The sequence below is a fragment of the Pararge aegeria genome, chromosome 1, assembly GCF_905163445.1.
Source record: "Pararge aegeria chromosome 1, ilParAegt1.1, whole genome shotgun sequence".
NCBI lineage: Eukaryota > Metazoa > Arthropoda > Insecta > Lepidoptera > Nymphalidae > Pararge > Pararge aegeria.
Genome location: NC_053180.1, coordinates 18703430 through 18717262, shown reverse-complemented (window position 1 = coordinate 18717262; position 13833 = coordinate 18703430). Strand labels below are relative to the sequence as shown.

Here is a 13833-nt window from a genome sequence, read left to right as displayed (position 1 = left end):
AAATTAAATTTGATATTAAAAAAATTAAAACAATAACCAGTCAAGTTGTAGAAAATAATTTGATGACAACTGCGCAATTTACGCACAAACGCGGTAACGAAAACAAGTACTATGTACTAATAAATGAATTTATGGAAATAGGATACTTAGTATAGATAAAGAAATAAAAGTAAACCTTTATTAATTCGAGATGAAATCAACATCCATCGCTGCAATTAAACTTAAACCGACATATTGTTCTACGAAACTGAGTAATGAACGCAAAACTCTACGAGAGTAATAAAATAAGTGACATGATGCGACTCACTCCGAATCCCTCGTAGTGGATGCTGGGAGCTCGATTAGAACGCACGCGTGGAACGGGCCTTAGAATAACCGGCCCGAAATTTACGTGAAAAGTTTTACGGAAACATTATTTTAATACAAGATTTTCCGTAAGCGTTAACTAAAATTTTCGGTACGCGATCGCTTTTAATTCATTGAACAGTGGACTGAATGTGACTGTGTTTTTTTTGAGTGACTTTTTTTCTTTTTTAAATTAAGTACTGAGGTAAAATTCTTAGTGAAGCCGTAAGTCTTATTTTGAATAATATTCTTGCATATTTAATATACTAAAATCTCGAAACATTTTTGAAGTCAAACATTTCTTTAAATTGAATTTATAACAAATGAAATATTCATTCGTTGGTTTATGTAATAATGTGCGAAATTCTCATTCATTCAATTTAGCTGAAAATAAATAAAAATAAAAATACACCAAAATAATTAAAAAAAAAGATAATGCATTTTCTTTTTTTTTTAACTATTCGAGCAATTGTTTCATCGTAAAAACTTATTATACGTTGTATGACGGTTTTTATATAATATAATAACTTCGGTCGGTATCAACCCAGTATCGTAAACGTCGTTTAATCGGTTTGTGTGGTATCCTTAGGCAGTAACCAAAGTGAAAATAATTATAAAATGCCTAACATAACAGACATAGTGAGAATTTTTTTTCCAATAGTTTTGTGCAAAGGTGTGCTTTTAAGTAGCAAAACTAGCGAAAAATAAATTTGTGGTTTAGCAGTGGTTCTGGCAATAGAACTACAGACTGGGAATAAAGGGCAATATTTCAATCCATTGTGTGGGTTGCTTAATTAGGGTGTTAAGGAAGGACAAACAAACTTTCACATTTATAATATTAGCAATGATTAACAGACATCGGTCTTTTCTAAGAATCTCCGTATCTTGCAGTCTTGTGCCATTGGTATTGAGCCAATCCTTCTTACTTCGTGTTTCTACATGAACGGGGACAACGTAGGGAGTCTATGAGCGCTACTTTTTACATTTCCGCTATCTTGGGACCTTAACGTCTAGCAATCCGCCTAGACATAAGCAACGCCGTATTGGCAAATTCATAACTTATTAACCAACTTACAAAAAAGGAAAGGTTCTCAGTTCAGTTATATTTTTTAATTTTATGTAAAATGTTTTTATATAAATAATCTCGTCGACCGTGGAGCGACTCAGAGCTCAAATATGAAAATTAAATATCATAGAACTAAATTGATTCATTCAAATCAGTAGGCTCTTCGTTTTTTAAACAACTACGTCAAAGAGAACATGCGTAACCTAAAAAAAACTTGTTTTTATTGCAAAGAGTGCATTTTTTTTTGCAGTTGCATGTTTTTTACCTATACTGATATTTATAAAAATAGTAATCGTCTGCTTTAATATATAACTAGCGGTTCCCCGGACTTCGTCTGTGTAAAGTCGTACGTATCATTAAGTAAATGTTTCCTGTAAAAATGTACCTCGTCCCACCACGTAGCATTGCCCCATTCTAGACTCCCGAAATACAAACATGATTTATGATACTGACTGGCAGTTCCAGAGCATTAGGACTTCTCAACAACTCAATGTCATGAACATTGGTTATTAATCAAATATAATTTTAAATGTTTCTTGAAAACTATCTATGAATTAATTAATAATTATTAGGGTATTTGTAAAATCCTAATCAATTTAATAAAATATCAGGCAAATATGAATTTATAGTTATCAAAAGGTTGGATATTTACCCACTTCATAAAATTACTATAACAAAAGCTTTCTTTTCACTCATCTTTGAATTGATTTATTGACACGTGTTACAGGTATTTTTTAAAGTGGGTATATAATTAAACTTTTGATAACTATAAATTAAAATTTGCCAGATATTGTGTTAAATTAATTAGGATTTTTAAAAATACGCCAATAATTATTATTTAATTAATAAATAGTTTTCAAGAACAATTGAAATTATATTTGATTAACAACCAATGTTCATGACATTGAGTTGGTGGGTATTTTGATATAAATACGACTGCATTATCGATACACTTCAGTCCTGTATAAACTCGAACGATGCAAAGGTACCTACCGGTGTCTTAGTCGTTATCACAAAAAAGCAAATGTATTGTAACCGGTCCTATACTTAAGATTTACAAGAGTGGAAACAATCATCCAATAATAAAAATTACATGGTAGTACACGAAGTTGTTAAACAAACGGAGACAACACCGTCAATTAACCCACAATCCAAAGCCTATACCCACCCAACGGTTAAATCAACGTGAATTAACTTACAAACTTTATAACGCTCCTTTTCAACATCAATACTATACAATTTAAAGAACATATACCTTTATATTTTTTATTAGTGTTTTCACCTACCCTTGAAGGAATTATCAATTTTATAAATTTAAAATTCATATAAAAAATTTCGGAACCGACAGGATTTGAAACTGCTACTGTCTGACAATCGCGGCCTGAGCGCTTTAACCAATTAAGCTACGGCTCTCCTACCGTCGATCTCTATTTGTCGCAGAGAGTTGCAGGTTCAAATGCTTCCGGTTCCGATATATGCATTTTAAATTTATAAAATTATTTATACCTTCTGCGATAAGATAGTTTAATCGACCAACAATGAAATAATGTTTCAAATCGGTCCAGTAGTGCCTAAGATCACCTCGTTCAAGTAAACAAACAAACAAACAAACTCTTTAACTTCTTATATTAGTATAATATATATATATATATATATATATATGTGGGATAGGGATTACCCAATAGTGACACATCGCTAACTTTTTATTAAAATACTTTTTTATTCCACCCGTCAAACCGCAGTTCACAGTTGAGTGTGGTTTGCTTCGCTCTAGTTAATCCGAAAGAGCAGTTACTATTGACTGTCAAGCGACACCTTCGTCGCTTTTAATTGCTTTTTATATTCGTATAATTAATTTAAGCCTTTATGTAAGCGCAAGTATAATTTTTCTATTCACTCCTATTTGTAAATGAATTAAAAATAAAATCGCAAATGGTGAAGTTTGACCCATTGACCCTTTTTAACCGTAAAAGGTGACACTGGCACCTTTTCAGCGTTCCGAATGTTATAATGTTATAATAGACTATAATATAACGTCATGATAAATCCAATATGGCATCGGCGGACAATATTATTACTTCATGAATAAGCGGTGATAGGCTAGTGAGTAAGACTTCGGCTTTCCTTTCGGGGGAACCGATTTAATTCCTCGGCACGCAACTTTTTGTTTATTTATTTAAACTCTTTATTTATACACCAATACATAGTTCGGAAAACAAAGGACGAATAGAAAGAAACACAAAGACTGGAGTAGGATACGAAAGGCGGCCTTATCGCTTAGAAGCTTAGAAGCAAGAAGCTTTATAAACAAAAAGTGGATATAAAAGGTCGACTTACAAGAAATGATCATAAATGAGTGACATCTGCATATCGTCTGCGAAAGGTACAGAAGTCATTTGTGGGATTGAGTATACGCTTTTATAATATGATTCCTAAGGTAATTTTTGAGCTACCCATGCATAAATTTAAAGAATATGTTAAAACACATTTATTACAGCAAGGTTACTTTATAATTGATGAATTTCTTAATGAAAAGGTTGCTTGGAAGCATCCGGCTCCGCTTTCATCTCTCACAAGATAGAAAAATGAATGTTAAAATATAAAATGATATAATTGTTGATGCTGGAAAAGAGCAACTGCTAATTTTCTTGCCGGCTTCTTCTCGGTAGAATCCGCCTTCCGAACCGGTGGTAGAGTCGCTACAAACAGACAGACTTGACGTTTCAAAAGTGCTTATATTAGGCCTACTTGAAATAAATGAATTTTGAATTTATAATATTTTTTTCCCAGGCAACCTAGGGATAAGGACAACAAGAGCGAGAACAAATAGGTGGTGTAAAATTATTATAAACTAATATATTATGATATACTATATTAATATTTTTAACTGCTAATAACATTTCTGTTTATTTTAATTTATACACATAACTAGTAACGGTACTAATAATTTAAAAAGGAGAGTTGTTTGGCAGACAAAAAGAAAAATAAAACTTGGCTTCAGTAACGATTTATAAAGTTCCCTCCGATATAAATAATTCTACATAAAATCTCCAATAAAAAAATCTAAATATTTCAATGTAGAGCAATATTAATAAATAGAAGGGAGAAAAGATAGTTGTCTTCAAACTTTATATGAGTTATATGCGTTTTAAATTTAAGCAATTAAATATCACTTGTTTTAACGGTGTAGGAAACGAGCATGTCTGAGAGTTCTCCACAATGTTCTCAAAGGCGTGTGAAGGCTACCAATCCACACTTTGCCAGCGTGGTGGAACTGCCTAAGCCCTTTTACATTTTGACGGCTGATTGGCGCAGTTTGCAGCGACCCTGCTTTCTGAGTCCAAGGCCGTGGGTTCGATTCCCAAAACTGGAAAATGTTTGTGTGATGAGCTTGAATGTTTTTCAGTGTCTAGGTGTTTCCATGTATACTAGCTGTTGCCCGCGACTTCGTCTGCGTTTGATTTTGTTGTTTTCATGTGGCATTAAATTTAGTTGTAGTTCTATAAAAAATTAAAGTGTTCAGTATCGCTAAGCCTTAAATGAAGAGTTCTGTCCTCTATCTCCAACCACATTCAGATCTACACAAAGTTTGGGGAAAATTAAACACATTATTACCTCTATAGTACAAAAATTATTATTTAAATCGTTTATAATTTGTAGGAGTTATGGTGTAAAATCGTCAAACACTTTTTCCCTCTCCCAAAGGAACCGAGCTTAATGTCAGGATAAGAAGTATCCTATATTACTTCTGACACTTCCAAGAATATGTGTACAAAGTTTCATGAGGATCGGTGAAGTAGTTTTTGCGTGAAAGCGTAACAAACAAACTTACATTCACATTTATAATATTAGTAGTAGTAGTTATAAGTATTTATGTATATTATTCATAAAAATATTCGTCAGTGATCTCAGTACCCATAACACAAGCTATGATTTCTTTGGGACTATGGCGATGTGTGTCTGAGTATGTATAATTTAATTTAATTCATTTAGAGAGGACCCCCGTACCCGTGGTGGGTAGGTGATGGGCTGATGATGATGATGATGATAATCACTTCCTAGATCATTTACATCATCGTCACTTTTCATCACTTTTCAATCACAAGTTACATTACTAAATTATACTAGCCTACAGTCCAATTATCCCGCATTAGATGAAACAATTTTCTCGTTAAAACAAGTAAGCAAGGTGCTTTTTTCAGTTTAGGTACATCTGATCTAATGATTGTAAAAGGTGTAAAAGTTAAAAAGTAAACAAATAAAACAACTGACACGCAAAATTTGCATTTAGAATAGAGAATTTATTCAAATGGGTTAGTGTTTTGTCACCTCACGAATTTGTTTGAGACATTTTATATTGATTTCTGCTACTGATAACAAGCACAGAACACGGTCAAATCCAAAAGTTATGTAAATTTGTTTCTACGGTTTCAATGAATATAGTTTAGCTAAATATAGAGGTCTGCCTCTTTGGTCAAATGGTAAGCGTGTTCAACTACGTATCATAAGGTTCTTGGGTAGAATCCCGGGCCAGGTTCAAATTTATACAAGGTATTATGTATTTTTCCCGGAGTTTGGAAATTAATAAAATATTATACCAGGATAATACACACATCGCCATCTAGCCCCAAAGTAAGTATAGCTTGTGTTATAGGTACCTACTAATTTGACTGATGATTTTTTTTTAATGAATACTTAGGGTCGCTGCCCACTGTGCCAATCGGCCGTCAACCCCCTTGCCTCGGAGGGCATGTAAAGCTGTCTGTCCTGGTTGTAGTCCCTTACTTTGGTAATAGTCGTTAAAGCCCACTAACCCGTATTGGAGCAGCGTGGTGGGTCTATGATGTAAAACTCTCCTATGACTGTGCCCTGCAATGGGACGTTATTAACGTCTGCGGATGATTAAATAGAGGGGAGTATTTTAATGAAAGTTGTAAATCTTCACCATCGTCAATATTTTGACAGATGGACTTTCATTTTTGTAGGGGCTTTCATACTGCGCAGTGTAGTACTCAATCTTGTTTACAAAGACCCGAAATAATTCATCATCATCATATCAAACCAATACCGGCCCAGTACAGGGTCTCCTCCCACAGTGAGAAGGGGTTAAGGCCGTAGTCCACCACGCTGGCCCAGTCCGGATTGGTGGACATCACACACCTTTGAGAACATTATGAAGAACTCTGAGTTTCCTTCACCGTTGAAGCAAGTGATATTTTAATTGCTTAAAACGCACATAACTTAGGAAAGTTAGAGGTGTGTGCTGGGAAATCCCCCCCCCCCCCCCCCGCTTGAAGTCAAAGTCCAACCCACTGGCCTATCACCGCTTCCGAAATCAATCAAATCAATCGAAGATTTAAAACACATTATTAAACTAGCTTGCGCCTGCGACTCCGTCCACGCTATTTTTGAATCCATGGCAACCGTTAGTTTTCCTTTTTTGTGTTAAAAATGTATCCTATCTTAACAGAAAAATCGGTCAGCTCAGTTGAGTTGAGTACAAATCATTGCATACTTGTGCAAGCAAAATAATTTAGTTTTTACTTTGTAGTGGCTTTAAAACTTAGTCCGTTTTTTGATTCTTTGTTATATTATAAGCGAATCAATTGATCAAAACATTAATATACTTTCACATACGTCAGAACTGAATTAATTTTAAAAACGTAAAATTGAGCTATCCTGTCAAATTCAAACGAATATTAACAAAAATAAAGATTTCAAAGTTTACTTAAGGCAAAAACACAAGCTTTTTTCAAAGATCTTTCGTCAAATTAAAGTGAATCTAAAAATGGTATTTTAACAAGTACGGATTGCGCGACGTGAAGTAAAAACGCCGTAATGAGTTCTTTTCCGTCGTCAGATCATATTTTTAAACTCGTTTTATTAATTAAGGCTCACCGCACACCTGTCGTCGCAAACTTATTTTCATCAATTAACCTTTTTTTTTTAATTTCCTCGTTCCGTTACAACATGGACCAGATTTACCAAGTTTCATAACAGTCCGTTTGATTGGATTTAATGGATAATTAGAAGTAATGAAAAGTATTTTTACGGCTGTTAACGCGTTCGAGCTTTCTAAAGTTAACGCCGTTTCTATTTATTCCTTATTTTCTCTAAATCACTGCAAAGTTTTCCGAATTATGAGAACCGTGCTGTACATTAAATATTTTTGCAAATAGATATTCTGGGAGACGTTAGAAATAAGCAATAGAAAGTAAAAATGCAATTATTGTTTTTTTTTTCTGTATTGCTGTTTGTCAGTATGTCTGTTGCGCATCGAGCAAATACTACTGAACGGATTTGAATGTAATTTGGTATATTTATAGCCGATACTTGGGATTAAAATAAGAAATACAAACTCACAAACATACTCAAAGAACTGTTCCTTCGGGATGCTTTAAAAAAAAAACCAACGCGGACGAAAAGCTTGTAGAAAAATAGTCCACATCTTTATATCCTTCTTTCAACTTATTGCTCTTAGCTTGTATCCTCACTGGCAGTGTTTGAATTCTCTATGCTTTCGTTTGAAAAATCTCCGGTTGAGGTTCGATGTGTTATAAATATTACCAACAAAACTAAAAGCAACGCTTAAAGCGCAATGTTGGTAGACCACCGATTAGCTGGCTATATCCAGCGATGGACCGGGACGTGCCTCGCTTGCAGTTGCGTGCCTTGGGTTCCTTACCAGGGAATGCATAATGCAGGAAAATTTAATATAACGGCTAAAATTCTCCTCCTATACGGGTTATCTATCATTTTTAGAGTATGCAGTGCTTTTACGCATGTATGAAGTGCACGCCACTGCTCGCTTGATATGACAATGATGATGATAAGTTACAACCTATAAGTATATGTTAAACAGAAGCAACCATTTTCATCTAATTGGCAATAAAACTTAACAATTCGGAAATAATTTGCACGATAAAACCTTAAAAGTATTAAGTGGCCTATTAAGTTATAAATCACGATAAATTAATTTTCACAAATCCATAGGTTTCAATAAGCCGATAAAAATTAATTGGCACCCATACTTTTTTGGGATGTTGAAGTTAGCTTGACATATTGCATAAACATGATTAATAAAATGATTTATTGGCGAATTATATCAAGGTGGCATGTTTACCACATCATTTTATTGAACGATATGTTAGCTCTTAAATGTTATACCCCGACACTCGTATCATTATCATCCATAAACACATAACCGGTCCACTACAGGGCACGGGTCTCCAACAATGAGTAAGGTTTAGGCTTTAGTCCACTACGCTGGCCAATTGGTGAACTTCACGCGCTTTTGAGAGCATTATTGAGAATTCTCAGGCATGCAGGTTTCCTCGCGATGTTTTCCTTCAATGTTAAAGTGATATTAAATTTTATAAATTTAAAATGCATATAAAAAAATTCGGAACAGGCAGTATTTGAACCTGCGACTCTCTGGCAATCGCGGCCTGAGCGCTTTCTCCAATTAAGCTACGGCTCTCCTACCGTCGACGCCGAAATTAGTATATGCCTTTCACATCAGTCTTATAGCGACTGTAGCGTCATCTAGTAGGAAACGTTGCAGTTTCGATCTACTTTTTCAAAGGTCCATATTACAATGAGACACGTTTGAAATAAGCCAGAAGGCCAGAGAGTCGCAGGTTCAAATCCTGTCGGTTCCGAAATTTTTTATATGCATTTTAAATTTATAAAATTGATAATTCCTCCAAGTGTAGGTAAAAACACTAATAAAAATTATAAAAATTATAAAAATGATATTAAATTGATAAAACGCACATAACATCGTATAGTAGACTCGATTTCGTGAATAGAAACTGTAGATATAAAAGTTGCTAAAAACAAATTAGCGCCACCTCTTGGAATACTCATGAACTACTCTACGGACCACGAATAAACTACGTATTATTTTTGTTATAAAGAAAGTACGGAATAACCTTGTTTAAAACGGCTTTACGAGCACCTGAACAATGAACATATTTGCTTGCTGTATTCAGTTAAATCATGCTTAGATTACATCCTACTATCTACTTGGCAATACATGTTATATAGTGCCGCCGCATGGTGCTCTTTTAAGGTTTAGCACCAATAAGTCTTTGCTATTTTCATTGTATATTTATAAATATATTTATATGCACCACCTACCTCTCGTCTTGAGCTGTGTTTTACGCCATCCGTTGGCTGGAAGAGATCGCTATGTAGCGATGAGGCCGCCTAATTTTATACATCATACATAGTTTTTTTATAATTTTTCCTGTATTTTTATGTGGTGTACAGTAAAAGTGTATTCATTGATTCATTCATTGTTTCGTGACTTTTTCACGAGTATGACCACGCGTTTATAATGATCGTTAAAAATGTATTGTAACGAAGGTTGTGTGTGTGTGTGTGTGTGTGCGTGTGTGTGGTCATGTGTGTCAGGTGTGTAAGAGTCTACTTTAAAAAAAAATCGTATAAAAGGAGTTGAATCGCTGTTGGTTGATAGTATCCATTCATTGATATATTCGTCGATGATGATAATAAACTGCGAATGACTTATAAATCAATTTAATAACAATTTTAATTAGCGCACCGGTAAAGAACATGGGATATAAAATTAGAAAAATTCTAGAGTACAATAAAATGAATCGATGAATCACCGGAATATAACATACCTACCTATATTATGAGAATACGTAACCGAATAAAATTTACAATCACTTATTACGGCACCTCGTTATACGTGCGATTGTAAAACGATACGCGCCCGCCGATTTATTGATTTAAGACAATAAAAACCGGCCATGTGCGACTATAACTCCCTCACTAAGGATTCCGTACGTTAAGACGGAGTCTTAGTACGAAACTGCTGATAAGGGGATTATGCCACATATTTTTGTTCTGGAAAGAAATATACATTTTCAACACCTTTAAGCAATTTCAAAATGAATATTAAAATCATGACCCGATTAGATTTTTTGGGAAATATTTGATGCATTCTAGGAAACATTGGTAATAAATATATATTTTCATAAATCACAGTCCCACTACTTGGAGGAAATATCACTAAAAATTAGTAATTAAATTAAAAAATTTGAAACACGTAACGTATGTGGTGCTATTTTTATTTTATCCCAAAATTTAAATAAATAACTAAATACTTCATATAAAAAAAAAATATTGTAGCATAGATTATTTAGTCAGAAATGTGGTTAAGAATAAATGTAAATAATAACTTTCGATATGAAGAACTACGAAGATTATTAGAATTTATTCTTTCAATCTAATTTAGGAGCAAAAACGGAATTTTATTAACGTTATCATATAATTGTCCAACTATAAGATACCAATATATGATAATTTATGTCAAACGCCTTAAAAACATTTAACTTTATATCCTTCATTAAGCTGACTGCCTTCTTAGTCTATAGGTATCCTGGTAGAAATCTTCTTCCTGTAAAGATCTGCACCGAATTCAAATTCATTTTCAAAAATGTTTTATTCAATAAGACTTACTAACAGGCACTTATGAAGCGTTCATACATTTAACAAGTTAACATTGATATTAGTAATGGTGATAACTGCATTCGTTAACTTAAAACTAAGGCTAGGAGGGTTCAAAACGTGCCCTGCTCTAAGAAGAGCCCACAAGAAAGGTTTTTTTTTTGTTATAACCATCTCACAGTCGAGTTAATATAGAGCTATGAAGAAAGAGCAATCCATATCCATATCCAAGCTTTTATATAATTTTAGTTTCACGATGCTCCGAGACTACTGAACCGATTTTAATTTTTTTTAAATGTGTGTTTTGTTCCTACTTAAGAAATAGAATAGTTTATATCTCAATTTTTACATTATATATTTTGAACTTTACATTATTAGACAGATTACCAATAACTTCCTTAATAATACCAATAGTACCTAATAATTGAATGAAAAACAAGAAAACCACAGCAACGCATGGCTGGGTCTGCTAGTATTATATTAAAAAGAATACGCGGAATTGCTTCATGCCAGTTCATAGTTCTGCTATGAATACGGATTGAATAAAAACCTATATTTCCTCGGAGTACTTATTGATAAACCTTATTAAAATGAAAACATATGTAGAAAGACGTAGAAAATATCATAAACGTATCAATATGGTATTAAAAAATAATAAACAATAATTAATTTATTTATTATACAATAAGCTACACAATTTGTAGCTGCTCTGTTACATTTACAACACAACAGACAATTAACATCACAGCGGGGTGCCAGCTCTATCAATTAATTACACTGTGGTGAATAATAATGATGAAATGATCGCTCTACACGTCCGCGATGTTTTATGGACTATCAAGTATATGATATTGTGTCTGTTTGTTTATTCTTTCCCATGTTTTGGCTCAACCGCTAACCCGACTAGATAAAATTTGCCACGGAGATGGATTGCGTCCTGGAGACATTTGGTTCTCATTTTATCCCAAAAAAACGTTTCTACGTGATACACCTACATCGCATACGTCTCGAATTTGTTGCTTATGAAATAAAAATGCTTCTATCCCATAAAATTATAGGGCTTATAAAAACATTATAATGGAAAATACAATAATGGTTTATATTTTTGAGACTAATGCAATATATATGGTTTGTAGTCTTGAGCTTATAGCTAAACCTACTTCTAAAAAGTATTTATGTGTGTGTGTGTGTGTGTGTGAGATTTAATGATTAGACAGTGTATGTGAGAGTCAGTTAGGCTATTTATTCTACAACATTTACCAACAAAATTAAAAAGCAACTTTTTTTTACTTAAGCGCAACAAAACAAATCCGAACATCTACAATCTGACGTGTAGAGCACCCATAAGCGATGACTTACACTTGATGCTTGCAGAAACACAGAAAAATCACGTAGAAAAAGATAGAGCTACAGATAATAGCTAATTGATTATTAATACAACAAACAAGTTTACAAATTGCACAATTCTGTTACGTTTTACAACAAAACCGACAATTATCACCGCGGGGGGTCTTGTACTATAAATGAATTACTATGCACTGGTTAATTTACCCAGCTATGTGTGTATCTTTTCGGAAATAACGCTTTTGATGTCCAATACCTATGCCTAATGCAAAGAATTATAATGCATATATAATTAAAATACATATAAAATTTTTCGGCACTGACAGGACTAGACCCTGCGACTCTCTGGCAAACGCGGCCTGAGCGCTTCAACCAATCAAAATTTTTATATGCATTTTAAATTTATAAAATAGATGATTCCTCCAAGTGTAGGAAAAAAGACTAATACAAATTATAAAATTACTGATTACTTTAGGTTCTCGACTAAAGGCCTCTACTAATGGGAGTTTGCCCATAATCCCCAAGCTGGGAAGGCGGGTTGATCAGTGGCGTGCACTTCATACATTCCCAAAAGCTCTGCCTACCCTAAAATTTTAGTATAACTCATAAATGCGAAGTATTTTTCCATTTTATGGCATATTCCTTCTTTATGCATACCCTGGTCAAAAACCCTGTGCACGCGGCTGGGGTTAATGATCGCAGTAGATGGTAGTAGTGGCACAGAAAAAGCTGCTGTCTGTTCTCCGTTTTTTTTTTTATATTTATAGACGAGCGCTTGACTGCAATCACACCTGATGGTAAGCGATGATGCATCCTAAGGTGGAGAGCGCTTGCCTAGAAGATTCAATTCAGATTCGCTCTTGATTTGAATTCTTGCTATATTCTCTTAGTCGCCTCGACAAACGCGGGAAGAAGAAGCCTGGCGACTAAACGGCACGACTTTTGATGATGGTAACCTTTATTTTAAGCGGTTATAGCTTAGTGGTTAGAGCTTCGGCCACCCTTTTAGGGTGACCGAGTTTGATCCCGGGCGCGCATCTATAACTTTTCGTAACTATGTGCGCTGTAAAAAATATATATTTATATATCACTTGCTTTCGTGAGGAATCCTACCTGTGAATTCCTCATAGCGTTACCATAAGTTTTAAGTATACCAGTCACTCTTGGCCAGTGCCAATTAATTACGAAAATTAAGCTTAACTTGCTATACTCCGCGAACAGCAAATGAATCTGCATGGTGTCATTTATAATTACTTCAATCCGTATACTACACAGCAAACAGATCCTCGGCAATGTACCCTCTACGCACGTTTCGTCACGTCCGAAATCGGAGCATCCTCAGGAGATGTTGACTTTACAATGAATAATTGTTAAGTAAACAATACATGGATTTCCGCAAAGTAACGCCTGCTTCTATCCAATAGTGCCAATTAAAAAAAATAAGAATACTATTACGAAAAATTTTGCACAAACAAGTATTTTATTAAATTGAAATCCACACAGACAAACTGACAGGAAAATAAACCTGCTTTACACATATTAATATTAATTATTTATACAGTTGCATTTGGCGCACAATGAAGTCTCACTGTAGAAGG

General features: G+C 34.1%; 1 protein-coding gene across 3 annotated transcripts in view; it reads left to right on the top strand.

Moving 5' to 3' along the window:
* Positions 1 to 330: 330 nt before the first annotated feature.
* The window catches only part of LOC120625910 (protein Wnt-7b-like), a 105464-nt gene continuing 91961 nt past the window's right edge, over positions 331 to 13833 (top strand). For all 3 annotated transcript variants that reach the window (XM_039893196.1, XM_039893188.1, XM_039893181.1), the window contains exon 1: positions 331 to 570. The gene's annotated coding sequence lies outside the window, so the exon portion shown is untranslated. The remainder of the gene's footprint in view (positions 571 to 13833) is intronic.